This window comes from Rattus norvegicus, chromosome 7 (assembly GCF_021556685.1).
Source record: "Rattus norvegicus strain SHRSP/BbbUtx chromosome 7, alternate assembly SHRSP_T2T, whole genome shotgun sequence".
In the NCBI taxonomy this organism is placed as follows: Eukaryota; Metazoa; Chordata; class Mammalia; order Rodentia; family Muridae; genus Rattus; species Rattus norvegicus.
In genome coordinates this window covers 93,966,983-93,982,792 of record NC_141540.1, presented here as the reverse complement: position 1 = coordinate 93,982,792, position 15,810 = coordinate 93,966,983, and the positions used below count along the sequence as shown (strand labels likewise).

General features: G+C 40.8%; 1 pseudogene; it reads right to left on the bottom strand.

Annotated features, from left to right (window-relative positions):
• Positions 1–11,610: 11,610 nt before the first annotated feature.
• Positions 11,611–12,827, bottom strand: Ppp2r1b-ps1 (protein phosphatase 2 scaffold subunit A beta, pseudogene 1; annotated as a pseudogene).
• Positions 12,828–15,810: the final 2,983 nt, after the last annotated feature.

The following is a 15,810-nucleotide window of genomic DNA, read 5'->3' as shown; positions in this document are numbered from 1 at the left end:
TTAAAAGCAGTAAGGGAAAAAGGTCAAGTAACATATAAAGGGAGACCTATCAGAATCACACCAGACTTCTCGCCAGAAACTATGAAGGCCAGAAGATCCTGGACTGATGTCATACAGACCCTAAGAGAACACAAATGCCAGCCCAGGTTACTGTATCCAGCAAAACTCTCAATTAACATTGATGGAGAAACCAAGATACTCCATGACAAAACCAAATTTACACAATATCTTTCTACAAATCCAGCACAACAAAGGGTAATAAATGGTAAAGCCCAACATAAGGAGGCAAGCTATACCCTAGAAGAAGCAAGAAACTAATCGTCTTGGCAACAAAACAAAGAGAATGAAAGCACACAAACATAACCTCACATCCAAATATGAATATAAAGGGAAACAATAATCACTATTCCTTAATATCTCTCAATATCAATGGCCTCAACTCCCCAATAAAAAGACATAGATTAACAAACTGGATACGCAACGAGGACCCTGCATTCTGCTGCCTACAGGAAACACACCTCAGAGACAAAGACAGACACTACCTCAGAGTGAAAGGCGGGAAAACAACTTTCCAAGCAAATGGTCAGAAGAAGCAAGCTGGAGTAGCCATTCTAATATCAAATAAAATCAATTTCCAATTAAAAGTCATCAAAAAAGATAAGGAAGGACACTTCATATTCATCAAAGGAAAAATCCACCAAGATGAACTCTCAATCCTAAATATCTATGCCCCAAATACAAGGGCACCTACATATGTAAAAGAAACCTTACTAAAGCTCAAAACACACATTGCACCTCACACAATAATAGTGGGAGATTTCAACACCCCACTCTCATCAATGGACAGATCATGGAAACAGAAATTAAACAGTGATGTCGACAGACTAAGAGAAGTCATGAGCCAAATGGACTTAACGGATATTTATAGAACATTCTATCCTAAAGCAAAAGGATATACCTTCTTCTCAGCTCCTCATGGTACTTTCTCCAAAATTGACCATATAATTGGTCAAAAAACGGGCCTCAACAGGTACAGAAAGATAGAAATAATCCCATGCGTGCTATCGGACCACCACGGCCTAAAACTGGTCTTCAATAACAATAAGGGAAGAATGCCCACATATACGTGGAAATTGAACAATGCTCTACTCAATGATAACCTGGTCAAGGAAGAAATAAAGAAAGAAATTAAAAACTTTTTAGAATTTAATGAAAATGAAGATACAACATACTCAAACTTATGGGACACAATGAAAGCTGTGCTAAGAGGAAAACTCATAGCGCTGAGTGCCTGCAGAAAGAAACAGGAAAGAGCATATGTCAGTAGCTTGACAGCACACCTAAAAGCTCTAGAACAAAAAGAAGCAAATACACCCAGGAGGAGCAGAAGGCAGGAAATAATCAAACTCAGAGCTGAAATCAACCAAGTAGAAACAAAAAGGACCATAGAAAGAATCAACAGAACCAAAAGTTGGTTCTTTGAGAAAATCAACAAGATAGATAAACCCTTAGCCAGACTAACGAGAGGACACAGAGAGTGCGTCCAAATTAACAAAATCAGAAATGAAAAGGGAGACATAACTACAGATTCAGAGGAAATTCAAAAAATCATCAGATCTTACTATAAAAACCTATATTCAACAAAATTTGAAAATCTTCAGGAAATGGCCAATTTCCTAGACAGATACCAGGTATCGAAGTTAAATCAGGAACAGATAAACCAGTTAAACAACCCCATAACTCCTAAGGAAATAGAAGCAGTCATTAAAGGTCTCCCAACCAAAAAGAGCCCAGGTCCAGACGGGTTTAGTGCAGAATTCTATCAAACCTTCATAGAAGACCTCATACCAATATTATCCAAACTATTCCACAAAATTGAAACAGATGGAGCCCTACCGAATTCCTTCTACGAAGCCACAATTACTCTTATACCTAAACCACACAAAGACACAACAAAGAAAGAGAACTTCAGACCAATTTCCCTTATGAATATCGACGCAAAAATACTCAATAAAATTCTGGCAAACCGAATTCAAGAGCACATCAAAACAATCATCCACCATGATCAAGTAGGCTTCATCCCAGGCATGCAGGGATGGTTTAATATACGGAAAACCATCAACGTGATCCATTATATAAACAAACTGAAAGAACAGAACCACATGATCATTTCATTAGATGCTGAGAAAGCATTTGACAAAATTCAACACCCCTTCATGATAAAAGTCCTGGAAAGAATAGGAATTCAAGGCCCATACCTAAACATAGTAAAGGCCATATACAGCAAACCAGTTGCTAACATTAAACTAAATGGAGAGAAACTTGAAGCAATCCCACTAAAATCAGGGACTAGACAAGGCTGCCCACTCTCTCCCTACTTATTCAATATAGTTCTTGAAGTTCTAGCCAGAGCAATCAGACAACAAAAGGAGATCAAAGGGATACAGATCGGAAAAGAAGAGGTCAAAATATCACTATTTGCAGATGACATGATAGTATATTTAAGTGATCCCAAAAGTTCCACCAGAGAACTACTAAAGCTGATAAACAACTTCAGCAAAGTGGCTGGGTATAAAATTAACTCAAATAAATCAGTTGCCTTCCTCTATACAAAAGAGAAACAAGCCGAGAAAGAAATTAGGGAAACGACACCCTTCATAATAGACCCAAATAATATAAAGTACCTCGGTGTGACTTTAACCAAGCAAGTAAAAGATCTGTACAATAAGAACTTCAAGACACTGAGGAAAGAAATTGAAGAAGACCTCAGAAGATGGAAAGATCTCCCATGCTCATGGATTGGCAGGATTAATATAGTAAAAATGGCCATTTTACCAAAAGCAATCTACAGATTCAATGCAATCCCCATCAAAATACCAATCCAATTCTTCAAAGAGTTAGACAGAACAATTTGCAAATTCATCTGGAATAACAAAAAACCCAGGATAGCTAAAGCTATCCTCAACAATAAAAGGACTTCAGGGGGAATCACTATCCCTGAACTCAAGCAGTATTACAGAGCAATAGTGATAAAAACTGCATGGTATTGGTACAGAGACAGACAGATAGACCAATGGAATAGAATTGAAGACCCAGAAATGAACCCACACACCTATGGTCACTTGATTTTTGACAAAGGAGCCAAAACCATCCAATGGAAAAAAGATAGCATTTTCAGCAAATGGTGCTGGTTCAACTGGAGGGCAACATGTAGAAGAATGCAGATCGATCCATGCTTATCACCCTGTACAAAGCTTAAGTCCAAGTGGATCAAGGACCTCCACATCAAACCAGACACACTCAAACTAATAGAAGAAAAACTAGGGAAGCATCTGGAACACATGGGCACTGGAAAAAATTTCCTGAACAAAACACCAATGGCTTATGCTCTAAGATCAAGAATCGACAAATGGGATCTCATAAAACTGCAAAGCTTCTGTAAGGCAAAGGACACTGTGGTTAGGACAAAACGGCAACCAACAGATTGGGAAAAGATCTTTACCTATCCTACAACAGATAGAGGCCTTATATCCAAAATATACAAAGAACTCAAGAAGTTAGACCACAGGGAAACAAATAACCCTATTAAAAAATGGGGTTCAGAGCTAAACAAAGAATTCACAGCTGAGGAATGCCGAATGGCTGAGAAACACCTAAAGAAATGTTCAACATCTTTAGTCATAAGGGAAATGCAAATCAAAACAACCCTGAGATTTCACCTCACACCAGTGAGAATGGCTAAGATCAAAAACTCAGGTGACAGCAGATGCTGGCGAGAATGTGGAGAAAGAGGAACACTCCTCCATTGTTGGTGGGATTGCAGACTGGTAAAACCATTCTGGAAATCAGTCTGGAGGTTCCTTAGAAAATTGGACATTGAACTGCCTGAGGATCCAGCTATACCTCTCTTGGGCATATACCCAAAAGATGCCCCAACATATAAAAAAGACACGTGCTCCACTATGTTCATTGCAGCCTTATGTATAATAGCCAGAAGCTGGAAAGAACCCAGATGCCCTTCAACAGAGGAATGGATACAGAAAATGTGGTACATCTACACAATGGAATATTACTCAGCTATCAAAAACAACGAGTTTATGAAATTCGTAGGCAAATGGTTGGAACTGGAAAATATCATCCTGAGTGAGCTAACCCAATCACAGAAAGACATACATGGTATGCACTCATTGATAAGTGGCTATTAGCCCAAATGCTTGAATTACCCTAGATCCCTAGAACAAACGAAACTCAAGACGGATGATCAAAATGTGAATGCTTCACTCCTTCTTTAAATGAGGAAAAAGAATACCCTTGGCAGGGAACGGAGAGGCAAAGATTAAAACAGAGACTGAAGGAACACCCATTCAGAACCTGCCCCACATGTGGCCCATACATATATAGCCACCCAATTAGACAAGATGGATGAAGCAAAGAAGTGCAGACCGACAGGAGCCGGATGTAGATTGCTCCTGAGAGACACAGCCAGAATACAGCAAATACAGAGGCGAATGCCAGCAGCAAACCACTGAACTGAGAATAGGTCCCCCGTTGAAGGAATCAGAGAAAGAACTGGAAGAGCTTGAAGGGGCTCGAGACCCCATATGTACAACAATGTCAAGCAACCAGAGCTTCCAGGGACTAAGCCACTACCTAAAGACTATACATGGACTGACTCTGGACTCTGACCCCATAGGTAGCAATGAATATCCTAGTAAGAGCACCAGTGGAAGGGGAAGCCCCGGGTCCTGCTAAGACTGAACCCCCAGTGAACTAGACTGGTGGGGGGAGGGCGGCAATGGGGGGAGGGTTGGGAGGGGAACACCCATAAGGAAGGAGAGGGGGGAGGGGGATGTTTGCCCGGAAACCGGGAAAGGGAATAACACTCGAAATGTATATAAGAAATACTCAAGTTAATAAAAAAAATTAAAAAAAAAAAAGAAAAAAAAATTTAACCCAAAATTGTTCCTGTCTAAAGGAAATGCAGGGACAAAGAGTGGAACAGAGACTGAAGGAACACTATCTAGAGACTGTCCCACCTAGGGATCATCTCATCTGCAGACACTAAACCCAGAAATTATTGCTGATGCCAAGGAGAGCTTGCTGACAGGAGCCTGGACCAGCTCTACTCTGAGAGGCTCTGCCGGAGCCTGACTGATACAGATGCAGATGCTCATAGCCAACCATATGACTGAGCACTGGAACCCCAGTGGAAGAGTTAGAGAAAGGACTGTAGTAACTAAAAGGTTTGCAACCCTTTTCAACTTTTGCAGAGAATTGGCCTTATCTGACATCAGTAGGAGGGGTGGACTTTGGTCCTGTGGAGACTCGATGCTCCAGCATAGGAGAATACTAGGGTATGAGGCAGGAGTGGGTGGGTGAGTGGGTGGTGGAGCACCCTCATAGAGGCAGGTGGGGAGAAGTATGAGACAGGGTGTTTGAGGAGGGGAAACTGGGAAGGGGGACAACGTTTGAAATGTTAATAAATAAAATAACCAATAAAAATATAATGTGGCAAAAGTTCAGAAGAACAGGGGAAGGGAGTGTAAATGCAGTAACTCAGGGTATTCTAGATGCATGTAAACAATTCTGTATGGTGTTATGATGGTAAATTTCTGACATTGTATATTTGTCAAAACATACTAGATGTAACATAAAGAGATGTGTTCTAATTGATAACAAAAAATACCCAAAAGATAGCCCACTATACCACATGAATACTTACTTAACTATGTTCACAGCAGCTTTATTTGTAATAGCCAGAATCTGGAAGCAACCCACATGTCCCTCAAACAAAGAATGGTAAAGAAAATGTGGTACAGTTACACAATGAAATACTACTCAGCTATTTAAAAAATGACATTAAGAAATTTGCAGGCAAATGGATGAAATTAGAAAAGATCATCCTGAATGAGATAACCCAGTCCTAGAAAGACAAACTTTGTATGTACTTACTTATAAGTGGATATTAGTTAGAAAATACAGGATAACCATGATATAATCCACAAGTCCACAGAATATAGGTGGCATGTAGGACCCAAGGTAGGGCCCTTGAATCTCACTCAAAAAGGGAATACATTGGGAGTGGAGGGAGGGAACAGGGTGGGGAAGGGAATGGGAAGGAGAACAGGAGGAATCAAGTGTGAGGAGGTTGGAAAAAGAGAGAACTTGAATCAGTAGGGGAGGGCATCTCTGGGATGAGATAGAGATCTAGGCAATGGAAACTCCTAGGAATCCATGAGGGTGACCCTAGCTAAGACTCCTAGTTATGGGGGATAAAGAACCTGAACCAGTCATCTCCTGTAACCAGGCAAGACTCCCAATGGAGGAATGGGTAAACCAACCCAACACAAAATCTTTGCCCCACAATTGTTCTGCTTAGAAGATGTGTAGGGTAAATAGAAATTGAGTGAATGGCCAACCAATTACTGGCGCAATTTGAGACCCATTCTGTAAGAGGGATCTCGCCCCTAACACTATTAATGATATTCTGATATACTTACAGACAGGAGTCTAGCATAACTGTTATCAGAAAGGCTTCACCCAGCAACTGATGGAAACAGAGGCAGAGACTCATAGTCAAACATTAGATGGAGCTCATAGAATCTTGTGGAAGAGGAGGAGGAAGAATTGAAGGAGCCAGAGGGGACAAGGACACCACAAGACAACCTACAGTGTCAACAAACCTGGGCCCATAGGGCTAACAAAGACTGAACTACTGACCAGAAAGCATACATGGAATTGTCTAGGCCCACATATGTAACAGATATGCATCTTGGTCTTCATGTGGAACCCTGACAGTAGGAGCAGGACCTTGTCTCTGACTCTGATGCCTGCCTTTGGACCAATTTCCTCTAACTGGACTACCTTGTCTAGCCTCAATAGAAGATGTGTCTAGTCTTAATGCAGTGAGAGAGAAAGAGAGACTTGGAGGAGGGGAAGGAGGGAAGGATGCAATCAGATGTAAAGTAAGTAAGTTAGTTAATTAATGGAAAAATTTATTCATAAGTATTTGTATAGGTTAATATATAATGTTCTACTTCAAAATAATATTTTAAAAATAGTATAATTTAAACATTTTAAAGAAATATGAGCATTGAAAAAAGAAGAAATTCCTCTATTTTCACTTGCAAATTCTCCAGAGTGCAAGAGAATCTCTTGCCAGAGAAGAGGCAAATACTTGAGTGTTTCATAAAAGTCAGAGCAAACTTCTCTGACATCCTAATACCATCATTTTAATTGAAAGCAACTCTGCCCATTATTCTTCGTGGGCTCAGAGAAATCCCTCCTCAGTGACAGTTAGCAGTAGTTAATTCCAGCAGTAAGGAGATATCATTCTCCCAATCTTCTCTCTTCTCCCTTTTTGTTCTCCCTAGGGGATCTCTCAAGTCACTGGGCTTTAAATACCATCTATAACTTGACACATTCCAAATTTGTATCTTCATCATACTTTTCTGTCCTGTGCTACAGACGTGGATATCCAGCTGAGTACTGCTTCTGTACATCTTGTCCTTGGCTAGAAGGAGTTCTTGATCCGCCTTCAGGTCCCCAAACTGGAACCATCTTCAGATGCTCAAGTCAGAAATGTGGGCACTATCTCTGCCAGACCTTCCTTATCCACATCCCTTCACTTCCTTAGGCCTGTTGATTTATGGTGGAATCATAGTTTGACTTCATCTTCTTTCCTACATCCATTTTATCCTACAATAAACTATAGAGAAATGTCTAGAACAGTCCTTTCGGTAGCCACTGTACAATCCTGGGATCCAGGGTGAACTTCTGAAAACAGAACCAATCATATCCCTTTAACACTTAAAACTCTTCAGTAAATTCCTGTGGCCTTTAAGATTAAATCCAAATGACCCACAAGATTATCTTGGACATGATTCTCCACTCCCAACTTATGTCTCTTTTGTTCAAATTATTTTCAAGTTTAAATGACTTTTCTTCTTATGTTGAATCTGGGTATATTACACTTCGCTGTAAATGTGGCTCTTCCAAAGCAAGTTTTACATAATCCTCTATTTCAGATTGTCCATCTCATAGTCAGCTACCCATCCACATTGCTTATATCGATAGCATAGTTCTAAATTATTATTTTATTTCTGAAATGCTGCTCAGACTATGTTATGGATTTACAATGAGAGAGACTTTCTATTTCACAGACTACCAAATTCCTAAAGACATTTGTAGAGCTGGCTAGAAAGTGAGTGATCAAATATGTCTTGAATAAACAAATGAATTCATGAATGATCCTGGCCCTAGTTAAATGTTAGTATGAAAGGCTATAACGGGTGACATGACAGACAATGCCCCAGAAGGGTCAAGAGAGAAGACAGATTTGGCCAAGAAGTGTGAGAAATTGGATGGAGAGGCCAACATTCTTACTTTTATTCCATATCTCCTAAAAGACAATGAAGAGATCCAAGAATCACCTACCAAGTGGTGGCAAATGATAAACTTGGTATTGTTGAACAAATAACTACAATGCTCATAATTCAGAGCTCATGGCTTCTTTGCTGGAACAGCTTATCACCTATAATAGTGGTTCTCAACCTTACTAATGCTGCAACCCTTTAATACAGTTCCTCACATTGTGGGGACTCCCAGTCATAAAATTACTTTGTTGATACTTCATAACTGTAATTTGCTACTGTTATGAATTGTAATGTAAATATCTGATATGAAACCTCCAAAGGGTTTATGACCCATAGTTGAGAACCACTGACCTAGAACTCTTATTCTTGATTCTTATTCTAGGACACTAGTACAAAATAGAACAGCCATGGAATGGAACTAGCAAAAGAAAAAGTGGGCAGAGGAAGAAGGTAATTTTGACAAATGAAGAAGAGGAGGAATAGGAGGAGGAGGAGGAGGAGGAGGAGGAGGAAGAGGAGGGAGATGGAAGAAAAAAGAGAGTGAGAGAGGAAGAGAGGATAGAGGAATATATGGGAGTGGGCCAAAAGGAAGAAAGGTAAAGCTATGAAATAGGGAGGAAGTAAGAAGGAGGAAGCTGAGGAAAAGAGGAGAGGTGCTTGTGCTTGAAAGCTCAAATGTCCAGGACCAAAGGAACACCTGGAATGACCTCAACCAACAACTGATAAATTATCCAGGCACCTTTCTCTGTGCTGATGACTCAGCACAATTGTAGTTGACAGAACAAAAAAAGCATGAGCACATGTCTTATCAGCACCCATGGGAAGATCTTAAATTTCCCATTTCATTTATTACTATATATACATACACACATATGTATATGCTGATTTTCTACTATACTTTTATCCATATTCTTATAGCTTTACATTGTTATCTCTTTTTAAATGTAACTTATGTTTAATGGTTTTAGATTCATAGGTGTCTTTAGACCTTCACAAAACAGAGCAGGGCTTGTTATATCTAAAAGGGCTTGTTAGTAAAATCAATAACTCAGAAACCCAAATGGAAACATTAAACTACATGGTATGAGCAGAGTACTGAGAAAAACAGGCTGCAGTAAAAACTCATTAACTAAGTCCACTGGAGACAAGGAGTCAAATGGAAACATTTAAATTATCCAGAAAAATATAAAGAAAAGGTGTGATGTGTCAGAGCTGCTTCTGGAAGGACTGGGGTAAGACAGAGCAGGGAGACTGGTCAGAGGAGTGCCCACTGATTAGGGGATACGTCCTAAAATTAGTGTCCAGCAGCCTTCCATAAACACAATTTGCTTTGGAAAGCCCTTCAGCTTGACTTGACACCTTAAATTTCTGGACAAGTTAATGAAATTTTACTGCAAAGGTAGAAAAATGTTCTAGCATCACCCACACAACAAGAAAACATTGAGCAACCAAGTTTTAGCTTGGTACTGCAGCGTCAAAACAGCACAATGCTCACAAACATTGCAGGAGCAAAAGCTGGGCCCAGTGCTTCCTACACTTCCTTGAAACACAACACTTCACAATGAAACAGTAGAACCACAACTTAGTGGGAGGCACTAAGGTTTCCTATGAGTTTTTGAAGTGCTGAGCTGTTGAAATTGTTTTCAACATCACACATTAGCAGCAAGATACACCCGCTTCCAGCTTCTGCATGACCCGATTACAGTCAAAACTGAGCAAATGGAAACCAGAACAGCCATTCGTTAGCCTTCCACATCTCCTTCCACGTGAGATGCTGATGCGGACCATCATAACCAGGAGGATGTGGCTTTCACTACAGTAAAATCTCAATATTATCTCCAATAGATAGTTATAAGTAAGTTACTCTAAACCATTTACTCTTAACATTGGATAGATGGAGAGCCACACAGATGTATGTAAACAGTAAGAGATTCACTGCACTCCATGTTGGGGTCCAAATCCTTCCAGGCTCTGTCTAGAATCATAAGTGGCTGGGGCCTGATTCAAATGAGAGGAGGTAGGAGCTCATTGGTGCTGGAGAGAAACCCTGGGAGACACGCAAGAGTTGACTGTATGAGGGAGCATCAGCAACTAGTCAGAAGAAGAAGGACTGAAAGAGCTGAAGGGGCTTGCGACCCCATATGAACAACAATGCTAGCCAAGCAGAGCTCCCAGGGACTAAACTACTACCCAAAGACTATACAAGGACTGACCCATGGCTCTAACTGCATAGGTAGCAGAAGATGGCCTTGTTGGGCATCAATGGAAGGAGAAGTCCTTGGTCCTGCCCTGTAGAGGAATGTGGGGGAGGGGGGTTGGTAAGGGGAGTGGATGGGGAGGGGAGCACCCTTATAGAAGAAGGGAAGGGGAATGTTATAGGGGGCTTATGTCCAGGAAACCGGGAAAGGGAATAACATTTGAAATCTAAATAAAAAAAATCTAATAACAGAAGAAGAAGAATTAGAACTAGAACTAGAAGAAGAAGAAGAAGAAGAAGAAGAAGAAGAAGAAGAAGAAGAAGAAGAAGAAGAAGAAGAAGAATTAGAATTAGAAGAAGAAGAAGAAGACGACGACGACGACGACGACGACGACGACGAAGAAGAAGAAGAAGAAGAAGAAGAAGAAGAAGAGGAAGAAGAAGAAGAAGAAGAAGAAGGAGGAGGAGGAGGAGGAGGAGGAGGAGAAGAAGAAGAAGAAGGAGAAGAAGAAGAAGAAGAAGGAGAAGAAGAAGAAGAAGAAGAAGAAGAAGAAGAAGAAGAAGAAGAAGAAGAAGAAGAAGAAGAAGAAGAAGAAGAAGAAGAAGAAGAAGAAGAGTGTTACAATTATCCCAACAGAGAGAAGTAAAAGTAGTCTGGATTCATGTTTAGAAAGAATCAAGTCAATGAAATCTGATTTCTTCCTCTTCTTTTTTTCATATTCTTTTTTTATTCTTTTTTTAATGGACACTTTTATTTACATTTCAAATGTTATCCCCTTTCCCTGTTTCCCGTACATAAACCTTCTATCCCATCCCCCAACCCCTTCTTCTATGAGGGGCTTCCCCCACCCATCCACCCACCCATTCCTGCCTCCATGTCCCGATATTCCCCTACACTGGGGGATGCAGCCTTGCCAGGACCAAGGGCTGCTTAGATGAGATCTTGAAGGCTTCCATTTTTCTCCACCCAGAGTAAGAGCACATCGACTAGAGATCTGTGATAAGAATTTAATAATGGCTTTTCCCTCCTGTTTCTCTTTATGCCAAAGCAAGAACACTTATAGCTTCTTGTGCAAAATATTTGACATCCATGTCTTCGCCCTGACCCAATTTCTGCAGCACTAGCTTCACTTCCCCCTGCAAGGTGTTGGTATCTAGAATGGGTTCAGTTTTCTGAAGTGACTTGGCCACGTTGAAGCGGACATTTGCTACCTGATCTACTGCCATGTTCAACACGATGGGCAACATTTGCTTAGTGGTTATTTCCTTAGCACAGACTTCAGACAATGCATTAATGCAGAATAAAATGGTCATTCTGTGTAAGTAGTTGGATCACTTGCCATTACCAACACTTCAGGGACGATGGTTTTCTGGGCCCACTCTGTACCAAACTTCTGGACAAACTTTGTTGGCGGCTGCTTACCAAATGACATAGACATGGCCCACAAGCCAGCACAAAGAATTCAGCTTTTCATCAAAAAGCTCCACACCCAGCTGGCCAGTGGGTAGCGGCGTGTACTCAATGATAACCAAGTGGACCCTCTACTTGGCATCTTCAGCCAGTTCCACAATGGCAGGAAGGAGAGACTGAGAGAGCTGACGAATTCCAATCACTTCCTTTACACAATCTAAATTGGAGATGCTATTTAAACGAACTTCTTTAAACTCATCCTTTAACTGAGCTAAAAATAGAGGCAGAAGATGTTCAATGGTACTATTCTCTTTGCCCCAAACTGTAGATAATCCTATAATGACAGAAGCTAAGGCTTACTTGACATGTTGGTTGGTATCAGACACTAATTCCTTTATATAGGGCAGGATTTGATTCATAATTAAGGTCTCTCTACCTTCAGTGGGCAGGTTCTCATAAAGTTCTCTTACTTTGTGGGCAGTGGATGCTGGGGCATTAGCTTCGCAGTCTCTGAGGAGGTTCTGGAAGGCGGGGATGAGGTCACTGAGTGCAATTTTAGGGTTCAGCACATTCTGGAGCTCTGAAAATTTGTCAGCCACCATATAGAGAACCCGCCAAGATTTATCTTCTGCTGCTTGCCAAAGTGTAGGCATTACCAAGGCTTCCAGATCATCCTGAGACAGTACCTGGGCAATCCTGACAAAAGCTTCCACAGCTAGCAGGCACACAGAAGCCTGTTCATCTGAAGCCACATTCATGAACAATGGAACAATTTCAATTTTCACACTAATTCCAAAACTTTGGCAAACTCACCCAATTTGGAAGCGGCTGCACATCACACCATTGGTGTATCATCTCAGCACAGGGAACAGAAGGGCTGTCGAATTTCTGCCTTGAAAGCGTCTGAAACTCTGGGATAGCAAACACTGAACAAACCACATGCAGATGTGTGAGATGTGAACCAATCCCTACTTGCCAAGCACTTCACCAGAGGTACAAACTGAGCTTCAAGGGCAACAGGGCTGTGCTCCTGGGATATCTGCCTCAGGGACTCCACAGTCTTTTCTCTAACGGCTGTCTCCTCCACCATAGCCAAACTTTCCAAAGGAGGCAGCAGACAGTGGGCAAAGACAGGACCTCCTACCAAACCAGTGAAATTTCCCAGCAGTTCATCAAGAGCTAACCGCACCTCATCTTCATTATAAACTGTATCTATAAGGAAAGGCTACCCTGAGTGCTAGAGCAATAGTTGATAACTTCTTTTTTTTATTGGATTTTTAAAATTTACATTTCAAATGTTATCCCCTTTCCCGGTTTCCTGTCTTGATAACTTCTTAATACTGTTCAGATGGAGCTGCACGTCCTCATTGAGGAGCTCGACAATAAAACGGCGATCAGGTAGAGCAAATTTCTCCATCTCTGCCGGCTACCCCTGGAACGGCCCCTGGCCCTGCTGCACCCGCCATGTTCTTTCTCCTCTCATTATTCTCTTTGTGAATCAATGTATACCTGTAGTTTTTTAAGCTTTGGAGAGGACCACGTTTTTATTATTATACCCACCAAGTCCATAGAAAATCTGGTATGTTTTAAATACATACCAAATTTCTAAATGAATATATGAAAAGAAGAAGAAAGGAAAAGAAAACCATGGGCCAGGATTGGAAAACAACAGATACTATTTCCAACAGAGCAGTCAGTCCAACATTTGAGGCTCCCATTGTATGCTGGCATTTGTGTAATTCGTAAATTACTCTTGATCACTGAAGTCAGAACACAACCACTTTATTCTGTGGTCCTGTAAGTGTTCCAGATACCTATACTGCAGCAGTCCCTTCTTCCTAGAAATAACCAAAGAAAGACAAGAGGAACTCATGTAAGTTCACAAACCACTACCCTAAGCTCGCAATATAGTCTTAGGGGCTTGTACACTATTTACAAATGAAGAACCAAAGTAGTAATGTCCTCATGTGAGTCCGAATGATGATGTTTTCTGACAAAGGCCTTGTCTATGGAGGGGAAGAAAAATACTTTAAAACGGCAACGACCAGTACCCTACTTTTGGTGAGGACCTACATACAATATAATAAGATATTAGAACCAGAATAAGCTTGATGTTACACAAAAAGGTTTGGTCAAAATTTCTATGCTACTTAATAGGATGAAGGACTGGAAGCCCATTAATGTCTTCTTAATGATGAATGTTGAAAAGCACAAAGCCGTGTGGCATAATTGCTTATGTTTATTCTCTCTCTCTCTCTCTCTCTCTCTCTCTCTCTCTCTCTCTCTCTCTGTGTGTGTGTGTGTGTGTGTGTGTGTGTGTATGTATATGTGAACATACATGTGTAGTGGGTAGGTGTGTGTGTATGTGTTTGAATATACATGTGTAGTAGGTAGGTGTGTATGTGTGTGTGTGCATATGTGTTTGAATATACATGTGTAGTGGGTAGGTGTGCATATGTGTATACGTTTGAATATATATGTGTAGTGGGTAGGTATACATATGTGTGTGGAAACAGAGGTAAATATCAGATGTCTTCCTCTATGGTCTATAGCTTAGAGTTTTTGAGGTGGATCTCTCCCTGAGTCACCTCATCTAAATACTGGGCTGACAGAAGTACCCAACCATATTTGACTTTCAGTTGATTGCTGGGGTTGGAGTCCAAACTCAGGTTCTTATGCTTGCATGGCAGACACTTTGCTGACTGAGACATCTTCATAGCCAACTTCTTATGTGTAAATAAAGAATAATAGGTTTGTTTCTTTTTCCTGTATGATCAATATCTGGGTTGGTTCTGGCACAACCTGACAGGGCCAGAGAGAGGGGGGAAAATGTAGGTGCATAATACTGAACTAACTAGATTATCGAGAGATTGAGATGATGCACTGAAGTGGGAAGATTCAGCCCTGCTTAGTTTTATCTATCAGAATGGCACAACACCATCTGAAAGGGTCTCCGTTGACAAATTGCCTAGATCAGATTGGCCTCTGGGCATGTCTGAAGGGGATTGGTTTGATTGTTAATTGATGTAGGAGGATCCCTCCCACTATGGGAGACCCCATCCCCTGGCCAGATAGTCTTGGGATTTATGTAAAAACAAGCCAGACTGGGATCAGAAAGCAGCATTACTCTTTGGTGTCTTCAAATCCTGCTTGAGTTACTGCCTTGGCTTCTCTCAGTGATAGAAGTCGCTTGTAAGCTGAACTAAACCCATAACTTGCTTTAGGAGAGTATTTTATCACACCAATGGGTTGAAACTAACTAGAACTGATTCCTAGCAGGGGAGTTTGGATGTTATGAGAGTCACATCTATGAGTTTGGAAAGTGAGGAACTGTGGCAGATAAAGGAAAGAGAATGAGAAAACATACTTAAAAAGCAGATTTCAGCCTCAGGCCCTTTCTAGAGATTATTTTATTTTATCATAACTCCTTACAAATTAAATGAAACAGCATTGGGGAAGGTGCAATAACACTGAGTTATATGATCTGGCATCAATACTTTTGCGTATGATGAAATAGGAAAACTTTCAGTGCAGCTAAAGAAAATTCTGCTTGTCTGGGAGTGCTGGTGACATGATAGAGGCAAGAGTCTTCAGTGATCAACTTTTCTGAGTGAATTCCTTCCGATCTACAGTTTTAAAAAGAGATTGCTGTTTTGGTTTAGGAATGGGAAACAGTCTGGGGCAATGAGGAGAATATTAGTGTATCTGAACCCTTCTATGTATACAGAGGTCATGAAGGAGAAATGAGACAGGGTATGGTAGAAATTTGGATACCCAATTCTACCAGCCACACATAAAAAGAAAGTGGTCCTGTTTTGGAGGAAATA